The sequence below is a fragment of the Nomascus leucogenys genome, chromosome 15 (genome assembly GCF_006542625.1).
Source record: "Nomascus leucogenys isolate Asia chromosome 15, Asia_NLE_v1, whole genome shotgun sequence".
In the NCBI taxonomy this organism is placed as follows: Eukaryota; Metazoa; Chordata; class Mammalia; order Primates; family Hylobatidae; genus Nomascus; species Nomascus leucogenys.
In genome coordinates, this window is record NC_044395.1 from 5652808 (window position 1) to 5661167 (window position 8360).

At 40.6% G+C, this 8360-nt stretch overlaps 1 pseudogene; it reads right to left on the bottom strand.

The window, feature by feature from the left end:
* Window positions 1–4171: 4171 nt before the first annotated feature.
* Window positions 4172–4294, bottom strand: LOC115830607 (annotated as a pseudogene).
* Between the last annotated feature and the right edge of the window lie 4066 nt (window positions 4295–8360).

An 8360-nucleotide genomic window follows, 5' to 3' on the forward strand; every position in this document is an offset into this window, starting at 1 on the left:
GGGACCACAGGCACAAGCCACCATGCCCTCCTAATTTTTGTATTTTTTGTAGAGAAGGGGTTTCGCCATGTTGCCAAGGCTGGTCTCAAACTCCTGGACTCAAGCGACCCACCTGCTTCAGTCCCCCGAAGTGCTGCTGGGATTACAGGCGTGAGCCACCAAGCCCAGCCTGTCTTAAATTTATCTGACTGCTCTTCCAAGTGACCTCAAGGCAGGAAACATTTTCTTGCAACTTCATCTAGTTATTTTTTATGAACAGGGAAGAACCTGCCATTATTTTCTGTTACCTGTGGAAATGAGGGAAGATGTAAAGGTGCTCTTTTGCACATCTGTCACTTTTGCAGGCAGCTTGACTTTGCCCATTGCAGGAAGCAGAGGGTAGTGGTTAGTATAATAATAACATGCAGCAAGGATGACTTTTGTTTGAACCCAGGTGTGTGACCTTGCTTAAGTTATAGCAACTCTGTGTCCTAACTTCCTTACCTGTAAAATGGGGATGACAATTAATCTACCTCATAGATTTGTGTTGAGTTTTTAATGTATTGATGCATGTAGAAGTGCTTTGAACAGAGGCTATACGTAATAAACCAAAGTGTTATCTATTAGGGCTTTAGTGATAGCTAGATTGGAAATGGTGGGACTGGGTGTAGAGGAATGGGTAGAGAGGAGAGCCAGCTTTCTTGACGGCAGCAGTTCTAAGTAACAGAGAGAGAGAGAGAGAGACAGAGAATGAGAGCGTGCCATGCACGAGCAAATATCCATTGCCCAAGTCTCAAAGCAGGGACAGCTGCTGAAAATGGATGCCAGACTTTCAATAATTTCGAGAAGGTAAGACTGTCATCCTCCTCCTTTTATTACCAGCCTTGTTTTAATAAGTAAAGCTAATTGTTCTTCCTTTATGTTTGCTGTTGTTTTCCAAAAATTACCTAGTTATTCTCAAGTTGATTTTTTTCAATGAAATTTAGACTTTTTAGAAAAATTCAAATTCTAGAAATAAGACAAGCACAAGCAGCATATCCTTTTAATGTCATATGGGAACAAAGGCCACCTTAGGATTGCAGGGAAATGTACTTAGTTCATTGTTTACTATTGATTAAAAGTCCAAGACTAATTACTTGCTAAGTGAAGTACTTGCTAAATTGTAGTGACGTTACCTGCTAAGTTGTAGATTTCTGTCTGGTAGAGATGCAAATAATTTCTGTCATTTGAAACAGATCACCTCAAAGATTTATGGTCTATTGGGCAATAACCAGTTTGTTTGTTTTTTTAAATCAAATCTGGCAATCTTATCCTAACATTTCTTTGTTAGATTGCTTATAAGAAATGAATTGTTCAAACACTCCCGGAATCAGTCTTAATATCTTACTGGTTTCCTCATTAATTAATGAGTTGAATAAAACCTTTGACATGAGCTTAATATTTGCTGGGTAGTCAGGATGTTACCTTTCTGAAAATTATCTGTTAATAGATTATGTTTTTCCTAAAAATAGCTTACTGGGATTTTGATTGGAATTCATTCCATTTATAGCTTCTCTGGGGAGAACTGACATCTTTACAATACTGACATTAATGATTCAGCACCTTGTCTGTTTTTCCCTTTCCTCAGAGTTCTATAGTTTCCTTCATTTAGATAATACACATTCTTGGGTAACTTATCTTTTGGTTGTTGTTAATAGGAGTTGTTTCAGTTTTTATTTTCCAACTGGTTATTTTTTGGAATATAAGAAAGTTTTTTGGTGTGTATAACCTACCTTCTTACTGTATTGTCAGGTTATTTTTAATAGATTTTTTTAAAGCATTTCCATATTTGATTATAATAATGTTATAATCAAATAATGATAATTTTGCTGCTCCTTCACCAGTATTTTTATCTCCTTTATCTTCTCGTGAAGCACCTTCAGAACGGTGTTGAGTAATGGAATGGTGGGTGCTGTTGCATAACATTATCAGGCTTATTGTGAGGTAAAATGTTTAAAAGGCATTAGAGGAAAAGCATACTTTTAGCAACTTAGACACAAGAGAAAGGTATCTTTACTAGCTCCATCTCTATTTTCACCTAGTTCCTTTCTCCTGCCAATACCTCCAGCCTTGAGTCCTCTATGTATTGGAGACAGGAAGGAAGTTTCATTAGTTATTATTGTATTAATCATCTCCATAGGTAGCAACTGTAATGTGCTCTGAATTTACCCAGCATCTTAAAAAAAGAAAATGCTCCTTTGATTGAGAGATAAAAGGAGGTGATTCTTAATTTTGGAAGTGAACTTAAAGGAAGTGAGTTGGAATAGGATATACAATTCCTGCAGGACAGGGCACCCTGTTCAGGTGAAGGGAAGGGGCCAAACAGCATTCCTGTTCCTGCCAAATGGCCCTGGTCACTGCTTTGGCCTTGCCAAGGGCAGGGCCCCCACTACAGACTATGTGGAGCTGCGAGCTGAACACAGAGCACTCTTCTGTGCCTCTCGCCTGTGGAGCAGGCTTGTCTGTCCCAGATCACACTTGAATAGATGAAAAGAATCCGTTTTTGCCTTGGCCCGAGGCCTGCAGTGGAGGCCACAAAGGCGCTTACAGACAAACTGGAGTGGAAGTGCAGCAAAGAAAGGGGAGAGAAGACTTAGGAAAGTTTAAGAAGACATCAACAAGAACATGTCTAGCTAATGTAGATAATGAGTTATTCAAATGACCCCTTTGCTCTCATTTGGAGAAATGAACATTGCAAAGAAAGTAATTACGGCCAGCTCCTGTAGTTTTACTGGAATCCTATCTCTCAACATCTTTAAGAAAATCTAGGTAGAAAGAAAGTTATTCATCCTAAAGGTGGGACCCTGGGAGATGGGAAAACACATCTTGAGCAAGACTGATTTCTCTCCCTGGAGCTTGATACGGGAATTCAAGAGTTTAACGAAAGGAAGAGAAATGCCGGGTTAATGCATGATAATGACACCCAGTTGGGAAACCTAGCAGTGATTTTTATCAAGGCGCTTAGTTTGGTGGGTAATTGTGAGAACTGGTCCCTTTGTTTAAAAGCTGTTTTGGCGAATAGCTGGAAAGACAAGTCCTTCCTCTTGTTCTACTCTGGTTAGAGCCAGTGAAATGGGACTGTCACATCTGAGAAAGGATCGCTCCTTATGTTCCTGTCCTGAGTGCTTTTTAAAGTACAGTCCGAAGATGTTTCGGAGACATCCGTCTGTAGTCCTAACCCAGCGTTCAACAAGGAGTAGGATCCACAGGACCTAGGCTGCCATGGAAGCCTGATTTTTCTAGGTACCAAATGAGTTAACTTTTGGAAACACGTATTTTGAGAAAAAAAAATAAGTCGACTATCAGGACTACCATAGAGTATCAGGTCAATGATTTTAACGGTGAAAGCTCTTCTACATTTTTTCCTACACTTTTATTTCTGCCCTTGTTTCCTAGCTGGCTGTTTCTGGCCTTTGGTGGAGGATGATGTTTTGGAATGTCTGGCTTAGGGCACCTATGTCGACACCACCAGGGATGCGTGTTAAAGTGCAGACCCTTGGGCTCCACACCGGAACTACTAAATCAGAATATCTGGGAAAGAGGAGGAAAGTGCGTGCCTAATTCTCTCAAGTTTGAGGAGAACTGGGGTTCTGAAGGCACAAAGACCTGAGTTTAAAACACGGGGTTACTCATTACTGCATAATGTTAGGCAAATTATCTAGCCCTTGTCTTCAGTTCTCTGGGCTGCAAAGCAGGGATAATTCTATCTACTTGAAACTGTTGCAAATATTGTCATATTTATAATTAACATGAACCTTTAGCAGGAGCAGAAAATGTTTGATACATGTCATTGATTATATTTGCTATCTTATATCAAATATTTACTCTGCTTCACCCCTAGCTGTTAACATTGATGCTATTCTCCAAGCCTAGCTGCCAGAGAGACTCCTGAGTGGCTTCAAATCAGCGTGGTTTACATCTTACCCGTCGTTCCTTAGCGCTTGGTAATGAGTCTCCCGGTACACCCTGCCTTATAAGCAAAGAAGAGCCAGTCGATGTGTCCCAGGGTTGCCCAGGACCCACAATAGGGACAGGCTTCCCTATTGCTCTTGACCCCACCGTTTCCTACCTTGGCTTTCTTGTCTCTGCCCACTGGCTGTGTTTCTATCCGCAGCTATGCTCCACTTTTTGGTCCCTTCAGGCTCCTTTTGCTGGCCTATGGCCCTTGCTGCTCTTTACTCCCAATTCTCCCATCCAAGTACTAACCAGGCCCGACCCTGCTTAGCTTCCGAGATCAGATGAGATCGGGTGCGTCCAGGGTGGTATGGCTGTAGACATATTCACAATTCTCTATTAAAGACTCTCGCTTCTTCATTCCCTTTCTTGTGGAACTCCCACTGGTGCAACAAGGTCCTGCATGTCAGAGGAAGGGGATGCAGATAACCCACACTCAAATTCCGATGAACACATTCAGAATGGCAGACACGTTCAGAACGGCAGAAACTTTCAGAATCGCAGAAAACAACCGCACTATTTGCTTAGAAATACCGGTCTCCCGGAGTTAGAGACTTTCGTCCTTACTCCATTTTACGAAAGCTTTCTGTTTGCTCATGTCTACTCTTTTGTCTTTCAAGGCTGAAAAGTGCGTCTGTGAGAGCCTTTTCTGGAAGGAAGATGTGCTCAGTGGGGTGTGTGTGAACAGTTCAAACAGCATTGTAAGCATGACAGCTTCCAACTCAAGGATTTGGTTATTAATTGCTCAAAGCTTGAAATGCCAAATATATGTGAGTGGGTGGTTATGATTTCTCATTCTCTGTCTCTCTCTTGCTCTCGTTTTTCATACGTAAGTTTCAGCAGTTGGATACTCTCCCCAAGAGAGCAGTGTAGAAAAGAAACATCCTTGGCATAGTTGTCCCTCCTTAATGGTTGAGTGCACAAAAGTTATATATAAAAAAGGTAGCATGAAGTAATAATGCTCCCACAGAATCTCAAAACACCAACTGTAAGCTAATTCATTCTTATGCCATTGTAAGGGAAGGAGTTGGGCAATATTATCATCCCTGGTATTCAGGTGTGAGATTGGAGGAATGGAAGCATTCAATCATTTCCCCAAGGTTGCTCTGTGAGTCTCTGGTGGAAACTGAACTTCAGTAATAGCACAATTAGCACTTCATAAGCACCTGGTAGACTCTGACATTGCTGATCCTGGGTCCCTGGAGATGTACAGCTATTCTCCAGATAAATTCTCTCTCTCTCTGTCCCTCTCTCTCTCTCTCTCTGTGTCTCTCTCTCGCTGTCTCTCTCTTCTCTTTGTCACACACACACACACACACACACCCCTATGGTTGCATAGAAACAGGAACCTTCACTTTTCCTGGGCTCTGCTTTTCACAGGGTAACCAGGTATGTTATATTGTGATAACACACCTCACAGACATGTGTGTTGGGTTAAAGAAAATCCTGGATTTGTAGATAAAAAGAACTATACCATCTCGGTGGGGATTACAGTACCAGTCCTGAATTCTGGGATATGACTGATCACAGTTATATTGTTTAGAAGTGAAATGAAAAATTGAGGTCTGAATAAGTTTAATTCAATGACTATGCAGTAATAAAGATAGGCTACAAGGTAAATAGATTCATATTTACAGAAAACCATACAAATATAAAGTATTTGGGAGTAAATATTAATGAATATGTGGACCAGGTCCTGAGGGAATATGCTAAGAACTGAACCTATTTCCTATAATAAACTGAATTTAGGCAATAATTAGCACCAGCCAGCATTAATTGTGTTCCCAACTGCTCAAGGAGTTTAGTCAATTATAAAATTGTAACAGTTCTACCAGAACATGCGTCAACTTGGGGACTTTTCTGGTTTCATCAGCCAAGGCCCAGGGCCAAGACCTCAGAATAAAACCAGTCTTTGCGACCCTCCTCGGGACTTCCCAAGGAAAAATGGGAAATCAGTGTCAGATAGTGTTTTAAGAAACAGCTCTCCTGGGACTCACATTTTAAGTAAACAAAATCCTTAAGGCAAAGGACCGAGGCACTAGGCATGGAATTCTAAGTATCAGCCAGTGGGTGTGGGAAGAATTCTGACTCTCAGAAGTCTGTGATGTACACACACCTTTAGTGATAAGATTGATCCACCAGCCATTACAAGTTAAAGCAAAAAAAAAAAAAAAAAATCATGACACTAGAAATGTCCAACAACAGGGGACTAAAGAGTATGGCATAGACATATGATTATATATAAAAATGTTGTAGAAATATTTATTGACAAGAAAAGTTGAAAAGGCATTAAGGGGAAAAAAGCAGATTGCATGCATTATTTTCAGTATGATCTTGTTTCTGTTAAAATTTTTTATATATATCCATGTACACGAAGACATGTAGAAGATATGTACCAAAATATTAATAACGATTACCTCTGAATTGTAGTTATGAATTTTTCCATTTTACTGCCATTTCTAATTTTTTTAAACCAAGGGCTTGTGTTGTTTTCTCTCTTTTAAAATCTTTTTGTTTTTCTCAAATGTAGAACACTCTACAGGGTATTCTGAATAAAAATGGTATTTTAATGTAACATAAACACAAAAGGCTATCCTCCCTTTTATCTCCTAAAGTAAGGAGAGGTTCATGAGCTGCTTAGTAATTCATCAATCATTCACGTGTCCTATGTTCCAGGTGTAGAGTATGGGAATCTAGGCTAAACAAAGCTACACTACATCCTGGCTTCCTCCATAGAGAAGAATGAGGAAATTTCCATGGCACCAGGATACCAGGCAGAGTTTCCAATGGCAGTGGGCTACTGTCATTCACTTTATTTCTCCCACCCTGGACACATGTAGAATATCAAGGTAGTCTTTGAGGTAGGACAGTTCTTGTGATCTCTTAGGTCACCTCATTGTGTTCCTGCTGTTGCTGGCCGTGGGGCCATCCCTGACACTTTAAAATTAGTTACTGACACAGATTCCTAAAAGCATAGTCTGACATATAAAAGTTATTTCTGAGAAACAAAGTTGCTTCATTCTGAAGACTAGGTTTAGAGGTTGTGCACCAGCAGACAAGAGTTTATGTAACAGTTTGTCTTTGTTCCTCGAGCCCTGTGTGACCTTTCTGCTCCTTCCCGCTGACACCATCCCTGACCGAAAAAGACAATCTGCTCAGCCTAATGTCCCTCCTTCTCTCTGGAGCCTTCGTGGAGTGTAATAACAGCAGCTGCATGACTTGTACATAATGTAAATACTTTATTTACTTTTGTATTTAATTTATGCATCTGTCCAACGTTTGCACAGCTGTTTGATGTCTGTATACTCAGAGATTAGCTTTTGTGGGTTTTGTCGATCTTAAACTCAAAGCATAGAGAAATGGAAGGGTCTCATTATTTGCTTTTCTTTGCCCAGCTTCCAGCATGGTACCATACAGATGAGAACTTAATGAAGAAGGATGCTTCTGAGTAAGATTTAGTCAACTCCTTGAAGATACTTTTCTCCTTTGGAAAAGGAAGAATCAAACTTTCCTGAACTTCTCAGGGAGAACATGGTGGTTGACTTTGTTTCTTTGGTCAAAGGACATCATTATAGTACCAAGGTGACATTGAGGAGGTTTTAACTCTCCCAAAAAATTGCACCAGAGGATTTGGGGAGGCGTAAGATGTGATAGCCAGCCCAGAAGCAGGGCTGGTAGTTATAAAATGGGTGACGATGGAAAAATTACTCTCTTCTTCAGGGTTACTTGCCCATCAAAGAACAGCAAGGACTGGGCATGTGAAATGCCAATGGTTTGGCTAATCAGCATGCCACAGCTTAGCTGGAGTCACTGTACTTGAATGTGGCTTTGTTTTTAATGCTGTGTTCTTGTGGGCATGGAAAGAATTACAGCCAGCTGCCCCAGGTATGGTAACTAGAGGCAGTGGTGGAAATGTAAAGGTAAGGACCCTTCGTCTTCTCCCCTCCAGTAACAGAGGGGACAAAAGAGAGTGGAGAGGGATTGCACTCTTCTGATGGACTTTCTCCTGAGATGCATAGAAATGCATGGATAACATTAAAAATATTTTAAATTGTATTTATTTATATATTTTAGAGATGGGGTCTTGCTATGTTGCCCCGGCTGGTCTCAAACTCCTGACCTCAAGTGATCCTCTTGCCTTGGCTTCTGTGGTACCTACCTGTAATCCAAGCTATGACTGCTTGAACCCAGGCATTTGAGATGAGACTGGGCAACACAGCGAGACCCCCATCTCTAAAAAAGTATTGTCTCGTTTTGTGTGACCCGGTCATCAACACATATTTACAAAAAAGAGATATCTCTCTTTTATTATCATAAAGCATAGACTGAATTTTAGATAGGTTTTGAATCTCTCTGTGCCTGAATTTCTCTCAAAATTAATAGTGCCT